We start from the raw sequence: 17,866 nt of genomic DNA on the forward strand, positions 1-17,866 counted from the left end.
ATAAAATGTTTCTTTATATTTCTAATCGTATCTTGTACTACTCTTCCTACACTCCAAACATATTTGGTTCAATTACTTGCTAACACATTTCAATATATGTTCATGATTAAGACCGCATTATCTTTGTAAGATAAGAGAAAAATCTCTTCAAAAGTCTCCATACGATTAAGGACAGATTGCATGACATGACATGGAAAACCTTCCATGATGTTCATAAAATTGGCTCTCTAATACTCTCTTCCATTATGTCCATCTGATCTTGTGTAGCCAAATCATTCTGGGATATTGAGAAGTTCAGCTCCTAATTCAAAACTATGTGTAATCTTTTAGGTCCAAACACAGGTAATTACAAAAATTAACTTGGTTAGGTTGGTGCAAAAGTTATTGTGATTTTCGCCATTACTTTAAATAAGTTTTGCACTGACCTAAATAGTTCTCATGGGAGAAAGTTGCCCCTCTCACACCAGATTTGGTGCACAGCCAAGGTATTGCAGGCCCTGAAGAGAGTGCAGCCAACATTTCAGGCCTCACTGGCTGGTTATGGTCTTATACATAACTGCTTTCATAACCTGCATTTGGAAATCTCCTTATTGGAGGACCTGGAAAACATTTGGTCTCTACTCTGAATCAGCATTCAGTATTTTTCCATTTCTAACACTTTCGCCCCTCTCTCCCAACACCTGGGACCACAAAGGAGCAAGAATATTTTGTTCACGGCTCCCTGGGCAGTGAGAATTCTCCATGTGGCATTCCACCTGATCTTCACCCAGTATTACTCCATGGGGAAAAAATAGAACATTTAGAGAGCCAATGCTTTCTTCTATTTAGCCTCTTGCTTAAACGATCACATTAAGTGATTAAAGATTTTACAATTACTGTTATTTTGGCTTATTGTCTGAATTAGCTACTTTAACACCTAGCAACTCAGCTGCCTTTAGCTTAGCTTTTGATGAATATGTTATTCATCAAATGTTCATCATATGTTCCTTCCTTTTGCTGTTAGAAGTTACTAAAATGTCTATCCACTAAGTTACTTTATCCACATGTTTTTATCTTTTAAGAATCACCTCAAATACCAACTCACTTACCAACTCATGTGACTATTTGCCATGTTGACCACTCTTTTAGGTTAGCTTCATATTATTCTTTTTTTAATAATATGTATATACACACACATATAAAACATAATATATGATATATACACATATATTATACATGTGTACATGTAATATATTTATATACATTATATATGTTAGTATGTATAATATATATTATATATTATATAATAGATGTGTAATATATTACACATATTATATACATTATACAAAATATATAACATATGAAACTAGAATTTATATATTTGTACTATATGTAATGTTCATTCTAGTTTGCCCAGTCAATTACATATTGGCAAATACAGTACCTCATGTGTAGTAGACACTCTCTAAATGTTTGAAGAATGGAAGAAGGGAAATTACACAAAAAATGAAAAATTAATGGTATCTACTAGGATATTTAAATATTTGTTTCCATGTATTTAGTGTTAAGACAAATAGAGTCTAATATTATAACATTTAAATTTTGTCAATTGAAAAAATTAGTGCAAAATAGATCTTCCATATTTTAGGTCAATTATGTTTTAGGTAATTAAGTTAATGTTTGCAACAATAGTTTCAAGTAAAAGTTTTAATGCATGTGGAAATAGTAAATTTAAAATATAAGATTACTCTGCAATAAGAACAGCACTTTGGGAGGCCAACATGGGCAGATCACGAGGTCAGGAGTTCGAGACCAGCCTGACCAACATGATGAAACCCCGTCTCTACTAAAAATACAAAAATTAGCCAGACATGGTGGCATGCTCCTGTAATCCCAGTACTCAGGAGGCTGAGGCAGGAGAATCACTTGAACTCGGGAGGCAGAGGTTGCAGAGAGCCAAGATCGCACCACTGCACTCCAGCCTGGGCGACAGAGTGAGACTCTGTCTCAAAAAAAAAAAAAAAAAAAAAAAAAAAAAATGAATAATGAAGGTTAAAAACTTAAATGTACAAACCGAAACTATGAAAATCCTAGAAGAAAACCTAAGAACTCCTTTAGATATTGGCTTAAGCAAAGAATTTATGTTGAAGATCTAACAATGGGTACACATAGGCATAAAGATAGAAATAACAGATACCAGGGACTCCAAAAGGAGAAAAAGCGGGAGGCTGAAAAGTATGAAAAATCATCTATTGGGTATAATGTTTACTATTTGGATGATGGATACAACAGAAGCCCAGTCCCCACCATGACACAATATACCAAATGGGCATGTTCCCTCTGAATCCAGAATAAAATAAAATTATTTTTTAAGGACAGATTCATAATGGCACTGAGAATAGTTAGAATAGCCGTAAAGTGGCTCAGACTTAAAATAAAAGTGGATAGTTTGAAGAATACACAAAAACATAGGAAATTATACATCAAAATGAATAGGACAAGATGGCAGTGAGGATGAAATAATTTGCCATTTTTAATGGAGACATTTTGGAGAGAGATTTCAAGGTAGGAGTCTACATATCTCAGAAGCAAAATGGAGAAATAGGACTGTAACCAGAGTATTAGTTGCCAGTCTACATAGGATAACTATGCCAGTTGTCTTATTCACTCATTCTATATCTTTGTACATCCAATATTGGTGACAGCAGTATTGGCTTCCACGCTAATACAGAGATCTGTTCTCTAAGCAACTAAATTATCTGCTTGATAAAATGCTTTTTGGATGAAAATTTCAGAAATTTCAAATAAATATTGTTTACATAATATGAATATTTATCTTATATAACCAGAAGTCTGGGGAAAAGACTAATTATGGACTGGCCTTTTATTCTACACCTTCTTCAGCACAACACCTCGTTTTTATGCTTGTAGGGTCATTGACTCAAAATGGACTCACATGCAAGTACAACACAGAAACAAAGAAAAATCTATTTTTATTGAAAATTTAGCAGAAGCGTCTAAGGACTTCTTTTTCAGTTTCCATTGCTAAAATTGGACCAGATATTTGGCTTATATCTAAAACAAAATTGTTGACTAGAACAATATTTAGCTTGGAGAAATTATGATTTATGCCCTGAGTCAAGGGCCCAATTATTTTAAATTAAGAAACACAAACACATAAATAAAAAATGGGGTTGCTTTAACAAAATACTAGATGTTTAATCAACTGTTGGATAAGCAACAATGTTTGCTTTACAGTCTTCTTGGTGCAGATGCTAGCAATCTACAGTTTTAACATCCATAATTTTGTATATGGAAGGTTGACATCATGCCTAGCTGATATTTATCCACCCAGTATGATAGTCAATTTGCTTTGTCCGTATACAGTATAAAGAACCACACTCCATGCAAGTGATAGGGAAAAAAAATAAGTAGTTCTTCATACTCTCTACGCTTAATATATAACTTAGTTTTGGCCGGGCGCGGTGGCTCAAGCCTGTAATCCCAGCACTTTGAGAGGACGAGGCGGGCGGATCACGAGATCAGGAGAACAAGACCATCCTGGCTAACACGGGTGAAACCCCGTCTCTACTAAAATACAAAAAATTAGCTGGGCGTGGTGGCGGGCGCCTGTAGTCTCATAGTGCCAGCTACTTGGGAGGCTGAGGCAGGAGAATGGCGTGAACCCGGGAGAAGGAGCTTGCAGTGAGCCGAGATCACGCCACTGCACTCCAGCCTGGAGGACAGAGCGAGACTCCATCTCAAAAGAAAAAAAAAATACATATATACACACACACACACACACACACACACACACACACACACACACATAAACACACAACTTAGTTTCCTCATACATAGATATAAATGGAAGTCAAGGATTAACAGACATCTGAAGAAACAGATCAGGTACAAGATTAATAAACATGATTCAAGGGATGGAAAAAAATTGGAAGATACGTTCAATGAAAATGTTGAGAAATAAATTAGAAACTTGTTTTTTCTTACAACATGGAAAATAAATACAAAAACACGGGGAAATTGAGAGAACAGTTAAGATAGAGTTCAGGCATCCAACATATTAATCCTGAGATTGCAAGAAACTTCCCTGCTAGTCCAGATTGTTTTCTTTGAAATAGAGGGAAACCTCACTCAAAATTGTTTAACAAATGAAGGCAATATTGGGGTCTCCCATCTGAAAATTATTCTAGGCTTGAATGCTAACATCAGGCATAATATATCCAGAAGCTCCTTTCAAGTCACAAGCTATCCATTATTATTTTTATTTATCTCTGTCTCTAGGCTCTTGCTTTTTTTTTTTTTTTTAACCTATTTTGGCTTCATTCTAAGCTAAATTCTAAGCTAGACTCTCTTTATGTGGTAGTCTTATGCAAAGTTGTATCAGTTTTGTAATTCTAGCAAAATGAAAGCTTATTGGTCTCAGCGTTTTCAGCAAAAGTCTTAGGGCTGTAAATAACACAGTTACATTCATAGGTCTGAAGTAATGTCATTATCTCTGAAGTAACACATATGTCCAATATTTGGCACCAGTCTCACTGGTAAGTCTTGGGTTCACAAGTCCATATCTCGAGCCAAAATGTGGAGTCAGACTTGCCGCAATACATGGACTGAGAGTGTGGAAGGGTAGATTTCTTAAAGGAAAAATGTGTTGGCATTCAAAGAAGGGTGGGGAAAATGCTGAACAGATTGAAAACAACACATGTCATTAGATGCATTATGCCAAACAAGATGAGGGAACACACACATGCATACACATACGTATGCAAACGCTACTATACAAATACTAATACAACTTCATAACAAAGATTAAGGGCATCTCTTTAAAAGTCTTAGGAGAGAACAAATAGATTGTTTACAAAGGGGTAAGGATAACATTGAGTTCACACATCTTAAAAGGAACATTGAGTGCTGGACTATATTGTGACAAAGTGTTAAAAATGAGAAAAATTTTTTCAAAGCAAAATGCTATATCTGCTAAAGCTACTAAGTATTTTTGAAGAATAAAAACATGCTATCAAAAATTAACAAATTTATCTCTGTACCTTTTCTCTACTTCAGCATATTATTAATCATTTAAAAAATAGAAGTCCCATAATCTCAAAAACCAGGACCAGTAAGCAATGTAATGATGAGAAATCTCATACTAATAATCATAGAATATTTCTAAAAAGAAATTAGTATAACATAGAAAAAAAGTAATTCAAGAACTCTAAGTATCTTAAAAATCAGTGAATATTTTCTTCCAAAGCAAAATTCTGTATCTATAGTAGTAAAAAGTACAAAGCATTCACTTAAAAGTTAGTCTATTTAAAATATAGATGTCCTTAAGGATATAGTATATATATATTATATCAAAAAGAAAAACCAGGCAATCTGGAAATCAAGGAAAAACATAAACTCTATAATAAATTCATGGGGCAAATAAAACAAACTAAAAAGTGCAGCAAAATAAACGGAATGTGATATCATTGAAGTTTGTCATTGATGTTTGGAACATTCTTTGAGAATCACTGTTTAATATACTTTGGATTTACACCTTCTTTATAGGTAGAGTATATTTCTGTAGTGACTAATGTTTATGTAATTTTAGTAATTCAACTCCAGTTTAGTAGTTTTCAATTTTTAAAATTTTTATCTATACTCACCTTTAACTACCGAGAAGACTGTGGACGTTATAAATCCTAATAATACAAAAGCAATGGTTTAAGTGACAAAATATGGAAGTTGTGAGTAGAGGAAAAATTAATGGGAAGAATACAAGCAAAAATTTCTCATGTAATATAATATAGATTCAAGGTCAGATACAGTGGGGCACTCCTGTAATCCTAACACTTCGGGAGGTTGAGGCAGGTGGATTGCCCGAGCTCAGGATTTCGAGACGAGCCTGTGTGATACGATGAAACCCCATCTCTACTAAAATGCAAAAAAATTAGCCGGGCGTGACGGTGGGTGCCCATAATCCCAGCTACTTGGGAGGCTGAGGCAGGAGAATTGCTGGAACCCAGGAGACGGAGGTTGCAGTGAGCCGAGATTGTGCCACTGCACTCCAGCCTGGGTTACAGAGCGAGACTCCATCTCAAAAAATAAAAAAATAAAAAAAACCTCTCTCTCTCTCTATATATATATAATATCCATATTAAAAACTATATATATATCTTGTTCAGAATCTCAGAATTAATATTTCTAAAACCTTCTCAAATAATTCTTATTCCTGACTAGTTTAGGCCCCACACAACTGTGACATTCTATAATAGTCTAATTCAATTTGATGACTAAAGTGAACTTAAATTGAAGTTGTTTTTCTAACTACATTGCCATGCATGTATGTTCTTCTCTCTTTGTAAATGAAATTGATTTTGTTTTCACTTCCACCCACAGATAATTTTGCTAATTGTTTTTAGCAAACTATTGTGTTATTTTATGTTTGGTATTCTTCATGTTGTAAATTAAGTTAAAACCAGAAAATATTTTTTAAAGTTATAAAATTCAATAACACATAGTCACACCAAGAAAATTCCCACAATGGTTCTCATATGTCACAACAGTGGCAAAGCCAACCTGAGCTCTGTTAATGTAAAATTAAGACATTTTGTCATGGTTGGGCCATTTACTTTCAGCTTTTAAGCAAATAAACAGGTAGAAGAAACTTCTCCAACTTCTGAGGCTTTAGTAATGAGCTTCTAGGGTGTCTAAACTCCTCTCCATTTCTCCAAAGTTAATGACCCTATCAGAAATTACTGGGAGGAACGGTGACTGGTCATTAAAACAGTGAGATGCCCTAAGTAAAATGAAACATAATCGCTTCTCCCATTTAAACAGAAGTAGAAGGACTCTGGTCCTTCAGCCACTGCTGTACTAACAGCATCTTTTCCAGCCATTATCTCTTAATCATTTTTTAAAATTCTGCTTCATGGATCCTTCAGCCCAGCCTCTGCTGATATTATGCAAAATGGTGGACATCACCAGGGATCTTAGTGTAAGGACCCTTTTGCCTGGTTCTGGCACTTGAGTTAAGAGATTTCTTTTAGCAATGCCCTCTGAGGCTTACTTAAAGGTTTTAATCCAATTTCACAAGGAATTGTGCGTATCCAAAATCTTTAGTTGAGATCACTAGCCAGATGGCTGTGATCAAATAGGGATAATTTGTGTGACCTTCGCTAACATCAGCATTGCTAATGTAGGCAGAAAAAATGTAGCCGATGTCTTTGTTCACCAACTACTTACAGATCTGAGCTCTGGTTGTATCTCTACACAGCACAGTGAACTGGTGATCTCATAGGTTTTTAGATTAAATTAAGTCAATTGATATTAAAATTATATTTTTCTCCAGGTTAAATCAATTACTATACCCCATGATTTATTAATAGGACTTTTATTTACTTAATAAATAGGCTTTAATTAAAGTAATACTTTTTATCATATTGTTTATTTTCATGTTTTTTATAATTCCGGAATGCCATGTTAAATCAAGCTTAGCCTATAGCTGCTTTCTTCTATATTTTAAGTTCAGCCTAAAGGTTTCTCTGTACATCATGAACCGAAACCTAAATAGATGTGTAAACAGACTGTAGCCTACTCTATATTTTGTTTGTATAAATATTTTTTTCAAACATTTATGAATTTTGTCCAAAAAGCACAGAAGCACACTTACCTAAAGCATATTCATTCTTCTTAAAATTATATTAAAGTGTAATACCCCTAGCATCACATTGATACTATTTGTAATATACTGTGGAAATATATGTTATGTTTGATAAATTAGTTCAGCTTAAAAATTATGACTTTGACTTAAAAGAGAAATTAAAACTACATGAGTACAATGTAATCTATCAAAGACAAATTCAAAAATTTAGTGCTGAATTTTCAACAGAGTACCCAATATCCATGTAAAACTGTTGAGCACTTGAAATGTAGTTAGTCCAAACTGAAATATTTGTAAGTGTAAAAATACACATTAAATTTCAAAAACTTAGTAAAAAAACATAATTTTTTGTCTTGATTACATGATAAAATGGTAATATTTGTGGTATACTAATAACATTTGGATATATTAAATATGTTATATTGTTAAAATTAATAATACTTGTTTCTTTTCATTTTTAATGTGGTTGCCAGACAACTTAAAATTACATATGTGACTTGTTTTGTGTTGCTTTAACACCTTGGCAAATTTAATTTTGTCTTTAACTTCAATGTGCATGATTTATTTGGTCTATGACTATAACCCTAGGGTTAAAAGTATAGGTTACAAAAGGAGTAGTAAATTACTGACTCAGAATCATTTTCCACAAGTGAAATCAACAGAAATATTTTTATATTGCCAATACTCAAGCATTGTTGACCTACAAAAACAGTTAATTCATGTACCTCAATTTTTTCATCCTTGATCTTATTCCTTAGATTTAAAAGCTCATTGGAGTATAACTTGGTACACTAAATAACCATGACTATCTCCTTACCTCTAGCAACCAATCTAATTACTTCTGTATCAGTACTCAAAATTCCTATTTTTATAAGAGGTTTATTTGTGTATTAGTCTGTTTTATGCTGCTAATAAAGACATACTTGAGACTGGGTAATTTATAAAGGAAAAAGGTTTAATTGACTCAGTTCAGCAGGGTTGGGTAAATCTCAGTAAACTTACAGTTATGGCAGAAGGGGAAGCAAACACGTTCTTCTTTACATGGTGGCAGCAAGGAGAAGTGTACAGTGAAGAAGGGGAGAAGTCCATTATAAACCTATGAGATCTCATGAGAACTAACCCGAGAACAGCATGAAGGTAATCACCCCTATGATTCAATTACCTCCCATTGGGTCCCTCCCAGGACACATGAGGATGATGGGCACTACAGTTCAAGATGAGATTTGCGTGGGGATATAGCCAAACCATATCAATTTGTGGGAATATATTGGCTTTGTCAGAGCTTCTCTAAATTAAATATATATATATATATATATACATATACACATATATATATGTAATACCTAGCCTGTATGGTTCTCTCTATAGTTCCTCTGAAGTCCAGTTTCATAGCTAGCAGCAAAGCTCCTCTTAACAGGCTCAGAACATTGGGAATATTAAAACATACACAGTGACACCCTTTGATTTAATGGGGAGAAGAGTTAATCTCAACTCCTTTACTGAGTGTCTCAGAAGCTGATAATAGGGAGAGAGAATGGGAAACTTAGAAGGAAAATTGTAACTGAAGAAGTGAGGCTATCTGGATCAGAAAGATCAGGCTAAACAGCAAAATTAAAGGATATTTCTGATACAGTGTGAGCCTATGCCCAACTGTTGTTTGATCTGACTCCCCTCAAATAGGTGGTATGAACTAAAGAATTGTTTCATTCTTGGCCCAAGAATTTCTCTGAAAAAGCCGAGGAAGAGACAACAGGGAGTGTCCATGATGAAGTTGAGAATGAAAAAGAACATAGAGGTCAATAGAGCAGATAAGCCCAGGTACTGCACAGCCATTGGCAGTAAGCATTGCAGGATTCTGGCTGGCAAACAAAGTGAACATGAGAGCAGAAAAAAAATTAAGTTACAGGTAACGAGTCTGATTATGAGTAATAATTCCCCATTCCCAGGGATTGCTAGAGAAACTCTTTAGGGAAGATAATTATAAAAACAGCCTACGTTTCCAAAGGATGCTAGAAACACCTTGAAGTCTCATCAAGTCAGGACATAGAGAACTTTTCTGAGATATTGTTGTAAATATGGCAATTGATTGTACTCTCTGGTGCTTTAGACCAGAGAATAGACAGCACGTTAACAAAAGTTGCATTCTTATTCAGCTTTCCCTACTCACACGTTTACATTCTCTCCTGAAGTTTAATTCGTAGTGTCTATACTTTGGGGTCAAGCCATTCCGGTCAAATTTAGGACCCATCAGAGTCCTCTTTGATTATAATTCATATGAAAGGCCTCTGTAAATTTTAGTAGTGTGTGTTTTGTCATATAAGTTCAGGCTTCCCTCAGGTTTATCTTTTATATGGAGACACTGTAATATATAGTTTAGATTTTAAGATAATTTTTCTATTATTTTCCAATGCCTGTGTTGAAAAATTCTCCTTAGATCAGCTGGCCATATCTGTTTCTCATAGGTTTTAAGTGACTTGTCTTAATGACTTCTTATTCTGTGATAAAACAGCCCAGTGGAGCCGCTCAATGGAGGACGGTCCTAGGAACGGAATTCCACTGAAATTATTCTTTGGTCTAATCTAATAGCTTGGCTTGTTTCCTGTGAGAGATACACGCACTTACTTATATAGACCTTTTGTCCTCTGATCTTTGAAAAATCACCTGATTGAGCCCCTGTCCTTTTCCCGCACCCTGCTAGATGTCAAGGATAGAGTGGTAAATAGAATTTGAAAATGATATATATTAAAATGAAATTATTTAACTCCCAGTAGTAATTAGTAATTAACCTTTGCCTATGACTATGGAAATTAAAAATATAACCATTTTGTAATGCTCATTTTTTTCACTGCTCATGTTGCCACATTCTAGTTTCCAATGACATGTGTCCAGATGATTATGTGGGCTTCTTGATTTCTAGCTGAAATATGTTAAACCAGGACTCCTCTTTCTTCTTCTCTTCCTCTTGTTCATTCAGAGTGGATAGTTTGAAATGTACCATTTTGGAGGAAAAGCAAAATAACATGATATGTGCTATCTACTTACTCATTTCTTCATTCAATACACAATTAAGTGAAGACTATTCACCTGAACTTGATAGTCATTAATTATAACTGTGACATGCTAATTAATAGGGCCATCTTAAACACCTCTTTTTCTTCAAAATCAATTTTATTGATATGACTCTCTTCATATCTTTCTCATTTATGTATCCTTCTAGTGAGACTGCCTAGAATGCCTAGTTCCTGCCACGATTTGCTTTCCTTAAGGATATAGAACATTTGCTCTTAAATGGACATGTCAATAGAGTGGTAAGAAGGAGAATAGACATCAAGAAGTTACTAAACTGAAAAGAGAGACCGTCTGATCATGTTAACAGTAGTGAAGATGGGGAAAGTGCTGAAACATGTTTAGAACATAGCATTGCAAAGGCTATCTTTTTGAAAAGATATATAGGATGAGGAAAAGTAAATCTAAAATGGCTTGTTTAAGGTGTAAGTGCTTTGCAAATTTTGTGTGTGTGTGTGAAAAAGTGTTCTAAACATTTTTTGCATGGTCTCCTGTGAAGTGCCATTGGATTAGTTGCAAATATGTGTGATTATTAACCTGTTTGTGGCCATAAAGAAATATAATACAAGTATTGGATGGAGAAATAAAATAGTTGAGAACAAAATAACTAAAGCCATCTATCCACTTATTTCTTGAAATTTGAACTAATGATGGGTATTGTTTATTTTGCAGAGCCAGATACTCTGAAATGCTTTACATGCATTATATAGATTAGCATTAATACTAACCCTACAAATTAGGCACTATTATTTTTCCCTTGTTGCAGATGATAAAACTAAAGCCTGGGTAGTTTAACAATTTGTCCATATAATTTCACAGTAAGAATTAGAATAAACCTGAATATTATGGGCTATAGACTGGACTAGTAATATAGAAACTCGATGTCTCTATTATTAAATAGGCTGAAATGTTTCTTAAGGGCAGAGACTTTATCCTTTTGTTTTGGAGTACATTAACAATTCACCATGAATTTTATTTTTTATATTGACTTCAGAATTTTTTATTTCTGGGGTTATTTTTTACTTTGATATTTGTGGCAATCTAATTTTATATGTAGAAATTATACTACTTAACCTGATCTGTGTTAACAGATTATTTTTTATTCCCAGTGTGGGAATTGCAAACAAGTTGATATTCTACACCAATAAAATAATTTTAATGAAGGCTGATAATTCTTCTTAAAAATCGCCTAATGTAAAGCTTAGATTTTTGATAACTTCATGTCAATCTCATTAGAAGAATTGGGAGTATAATGAACTCAAATCATTTCTTTCCAAAGTCATTTTTCAGTTACATCATCATTTTTATGCTTGACCATCCTATATTATTTCCAGAAAGGGGCAATTTGGGGATGAATCTGAAATAGCATGCAAGTCTTGTCATAAACTTTTTAGTGACAAAAATGTAATATTTTAAAAATAAGCATAACTAGTCAACAATTTTCAAATATTTCTTTATTGTATATTTGACTTTTGAAAACTTAAAATGAAAATAACTATAGATCTCTGCAATGTGTTCAAGAATTATACATTTTATTATCATTTTAAAGAACTTCTTCTGGTTTTAAATAAGTCTTCTAGTATAGTGCTTTTCAAGCTTTGGCCTATATCAGCATCATCTGGAAGCCTTCTTAAAATGCTGACTCCTGGATCCTACCCTGAGACACTCTCTGATTCAGGGTGTCTGAGGTGGTGTCCATGACCTTTCCTTTGTAACAGTGTCCTAGGTGATACTGCTTCTCTTTTGTGGATCACACTTTAAGGAGCTTTGCTATAGTCCACATTTAAGACTATTGAGATACCAATGTGAAATGGAGCTAAAGCAAGAAATTAATCAAAACATAAAAAAGAGCTAGATCTGTTTCCAGCCTCAATACTTCTTGTTTTGTTTATTTGTTCAATCTCCAAGCTGAAAGCCTCCCTTGAAAACAGAAAAACAAAACCAAAAGCAAAACATTTCGCTTGTATAGTTTGAATAGTAAAAGACAAGCTCCATAAGTGTCTTTGCTGGAAAGTACATCCAATCAGCCTGCAGACAGAAGCTGACCTGACCTATGTGATTTACCTTTTAAATCTTATTCCATTTTGGCCATCCTTTTCTCATTATATCCAAAACACACTAATAGTGTATACTAAAATTAGAAGCTGTAATAGAAAAATTGCAAAGACAGGCCATGAGAACCAGCAATCTTAAAATTGTAATTTACATTCCAGTGGGAGCCATATATGAAAAGACTTATTTTAATTTAATCCCCAGTTAGGGGTCCAGTTTTAAGAGCAAAAAAGAAACACTGAAATCGGCTCTCTATAATGTAGATTTTTAATATAGTTAGATTATAAGGTAATAACATTTTGCAAGCTTCTCAAAACTTAGGCTCCCACACAGGTTTAATTGCTATAAGCCATTAGTTGAGAACATTTTTATCTGAGAAATATATATTAAACAAAAATATGAATGGAAACAACTGTTTGAAATATCTTGAACTGTGAAATTTTCATGTAAAATATTTTTTATGAAAAGAAAGAGAAGATTAGGCTCTAATATAAGTTTTGAATTTCTCAAATTTCTCATTTGTTTTTTAGTATATCGGTGGGAACACAATATCCTGAAGATAAAAAGGAAAACCATTTTATCAAAATTCCCTTTTTGCAATTTTTTTAAAGGAGACCAAGTCAACCCAGATAGCATGATGAAAACTCAAACTAAACCAGATAGGTCTGCTGTTTTTCTCTATTTGCCACCATTCTAGCTTCATTCTCCACCCTTTTCTATGTTGCTCTCAGCCCAAGAAACCTGAGCACCCAAGGCTCCCTTGACAGCTAGCTTTGGTTGAGTTTGGTTAATGAAAGCATGGGCAATGTAAAGGAGGGCAGAGAAACTAAGATATTTCTTCCCTGCTCCCTGCATGTTATCATATTTACCCCTGACAATCATTGCATACCTCTGTGACAATAACTTCACTAGTACTTTTCCAAGATTCTAGCTTTAATGAACATGAGTATCTATTTCCCCCTTTTCCCTCCAAGCCCCTCAAGATGGTGACTGTTTCTTTGTAGTTGTTCTCTGGATATTTCAACATCTATTGCTTTATCTTTTAACCCAAAGCCATTTTGTGTATTGCAGGACATTTAGCAACCCTCCTCGCCCTTATCAGAAACAAGTAGCACCCCTCCCCAGTTAAAATAATAAAAAAAAAAAATCTGCAGATTTTACCAAATGTGCCTTGGGGGAAAAATTCTACCTTCTCCCCTAAACCAGCTGAGAACCATTGCCATTAACCATCACATGGTCAATAAGTATTCTATTATTTAAAGTATATTTAAATAATTGGAGTAGAATTTTGACTCATATAACAGAAAGTTATTCTTTTTTAAAATAGGAAAAATGTCAATAATGTTAGAAAAGTAAATCATGGTTAATTAAATCAGTATGGTAAGATTACAGTAGACCATGAACAATCTTTAATCTTTACAAATGTATAGAAATAGTTTTTAATGATATAGCTATGTAATTTTCTTAATAAAACAATATTTTTTAAATTAAAAAATTATCTAAATAATAAATAACATTCCCAAAATGAATATATTACAAAACGATCAGAATTGTATTATATGACATAATATAAATTATTCTAAAGAATTTTAAGAATAGGCAATTAGCCCAAAGCATATAAGACAGCCAGTATTAACATTATTTTTTTTACTGTGGAAAATATATTGTGTTAAAATTTTTTGAAAACATTTTTAAAAATATCATAAAGTGGTCACTATTAATACTGTTCACCAAGCAATTTCGGGTCTCAACTTACTGAGCATAAGGCATGATTGCACTTATCTGCCCCAATGAACTTAAGCCTCCACATGTAGCTTTCTTTACCCAATCAAATATGTGCAATATAATTTTTTTCTTTTACTTTTTAGAATTATATTCTGTAATTGGCTCTCGTACTTAAACACAATGATAGTAGGTATTGGTCAATCACATATATAATGACAAATAACATCAGTTAGTCATAATTACTTAGATCAGTTCAAATATATTTCATTTTTTATGCCCATCCTGAAATTTCAAGTTAGTGAAAACAAAGTTAGCTTCTTGTTAATTCATCATTCATGATGAAGGTAGGGATAAAGCGTTGCATATAATTATAAACAGATTAGATTTAATATCATATTAATTCACAGGGAAATATATTTAATCGCTTAAATAAATTAAAAGCTAATATTTGTATCATATAATTCTTAGTGCTTTAAGAAGAGTAAACTACTTTGCAATTAATTCTCTCTAAAATTATAAAATAATCCTTCAATTATTAGCTCATCTACTCTTAACCCCTGAGAATTGTGGAAACTAGAAGTCTGCTAATTGTAGCATATCTGAATTTCAACTCCATATCATTTAAATCCCCATCCAGTGATTTCCTAATATTATTTCCTTTCTAATGCCATTAATTTGTAGATCATAAAATATGGTAGAATATGTAGAGTATCACGTACTGTTGTTCTCTAGCTGGTAGAAGTAATAAAAGAAAAAAACTAATATTTAAAAGTATCTGCAATATGCCAGGAAACATGAATGGGTTATTCCATGTGCAAAATCATTTAATCCTCACATCTATACTATAGGTGTTTGTTACTATTGCTGTTTATGTGGTATTTAAAATTACAGATGGAGCAAACTCAGCTATATTACTGTATTTCCCAAATCACTACTCAGATGTATAAACAGCAGCTGCTCTTGAAGCAGCTTTTCCTTCATAGAAGGACTAATGCAGTAGAAAAAACCATAGTCTCTTACAGTAGCTTTGAGTGTCAAAACGTAGGGAGAAGTCAGCAAGCAGAAAAGAGAGAAGGTTAGGTTTTCTTTTGGCCGTAGATTTTCCAGCTCAAGGACACTGCACGTGGAATACGTAGGGAAATCATTTTGGTTCTAGTTTAGTGATTCTTTGCTTCATTGGCATAAAGTTGGACAGGAGAATGATAGCATGTCTCAAAAGGATATTTACAGGGAAATGTGAACTCTATGGAGGCAGGATTTTTAGCTATGGAATTTGCTTAAATAAATTTCAAGTTATCCTGTTCAAAGCATCATCATCAAAATATTGTTTATACCTTAGTGAAGTGCGTGTTGTTGGAAAAATCAATAAATAAATGAGACAATCAGATGCATATTTGGAAAACAGAATGAGAATGTGAGAATGAAAATTAGAGGAAAAGATACTGGAAGAAGTGACAAAACACATGCAGTTATTATAATTGTGAAATTTACCTCAGTCGTAGCCCATTATTTTTGTCTAATAAAAATTATCTTATAGTGTTCCCATAAAGATATAATTGTGTAACTACTTAATGTGCATTGATTGAGGGAAACTTGTGCAGCTCTATTTGGGACACTATTGTATTGTAATACTATTGTCATACAAAATACACATTGTCATAAGAGTAATGCCAATCTCCATGCTAGAAGCAGTCCAATTACAGTCACTGTTGTGGCTATAGTCAAGAACTTAGCACATACAAGTTTCAAAAACCAGCTTTCTGGAATACGATTTATAAAACATTACTTTCTGCATTACCATATTTGTGTGTGTGTATGCATGTGTGTGTATCCAGTTATAGTCACTGTTGTGGCTATAGTCAAGAATTTAGCACATATGAGTTTCAAAAACCAGCTGTCCAGAATATGATTTGTAAAATCTTACTTTCTGCATTTGCATATTTGTGTGTGTGTGTGTGTGTGTGTGTGTGATTAGATGAGATGTTAAAACCTCTTTAAACTTCAAAGCAGATATTTGGTTTATTACTTTTATCGTTTCTGAGCCATAATATCATATTGGTTGAAAATTAGGATTGGAGAATTATGCTTATTTTGGAAATTAATTATTCTGTGTCAGCTTTCACTACTGTTTCTCCTCCCCTCCATTGACTTCAGTCACAAACAAGTCTTTTAAAATACTCTGCCACATTATAGCAGAATAGCCTGGTGAGTGAGGAGCTAGGAGCAGTAACAGAAACCATTAAACCTTACACAAATGATGCCAGTAAGGTTTGCCACAGCAGCAGTGCTGCATTCAATTATAAATAATAACACAACTACAAGTGCATGCCCTGGGCTTTCAGCTGATTAAATATCATAACTATGCAGGCTCCAGTACAGAGGCATGAAAGAAAGATTTTCAGATTTTACCTAGAAACTGAAACTCTATCACTTAAGTGTTAATTGGTGTTACATTGTGCAACAATGCTGTGAACTGAAAAGGCAAGGCAAGGACTCCCTGCTGTAATGTTAAAATGGTATGCATCCATTATCAGCTTGCTAAATTATCAGTAGTTTGTACACCATCTCATCTAGTTGAAATAATGCAGGGGAACAGTAGGGGGTGAATGGGACAAATCTGCAAACTGACAAATAGATTCAGTTCATGAAGATCTGAATTGTATCTTACTATCACATATCCTACATTTTCTGGCTATAAATGATCAATAAGAGAAGCAACTTAAATGAGACTTGGTCACCAATGTAGAGGTAATGTCATATAGATGTGAGCTTTTGTAATTAAAAGGCATATGTAATATTTTGTACTATGCACATAATATACACAAATAAAAGTAAATATTCAATGTTGTCAGTACTTTTTTTCAAGACAGAGTCTTGCTCTGTAACCCAGGCTGGTGTGCAGTGGCACGATCTCAGCTCACTGCAACCTCTGCCTCCCGGATTCAAGCAATTCTCCTGCCTCAGCCTCCCTAGTAGCTGGGATTACAGGTGCCCGCCACCACACCCAGCTAATTTTTGTATTTTTAGTAGAGACGGGGTTTCCCCATATTGGCCAGGCTGGTCTCAAACTCCTGACCTCGTAATCTGCCCTAGCCTCCCAAAGTGTTGGGATTACAGGTGTGAGCTACAGCGCCCGGCCTCAATGTTGTCAATATTTATATTGAGTTGTAATGTCAGATTCCTGGGGATTGTTCTGACCAAAACAAAACAAAAAGGAGTCATAATCATTGAAATATTCATAACTCATTTTACTCTTAGCAATGGCATGAGGTAAATCATTGTCTCCAATTTACACAAGAGGAAAATGCCATTCGAGAGAGGTATAGAATAAGCCAAGATGCCCATTTCTAATTCCCAATTTTGATCTCTTTGTACTGGAGA

Source organism: Pan paniscus, chromosome 5, assembly GCF_029289425.2.
Source record: "Pan paniscus chromosome 5, NHGRI_mPanPan1-v2.0_pri, whole genome shotgun sequence".
NCBI lineage: Eukaryota > Metazoa > Chordata > Mammalia > Primates > Hominidae > Pan > Pan paniscus.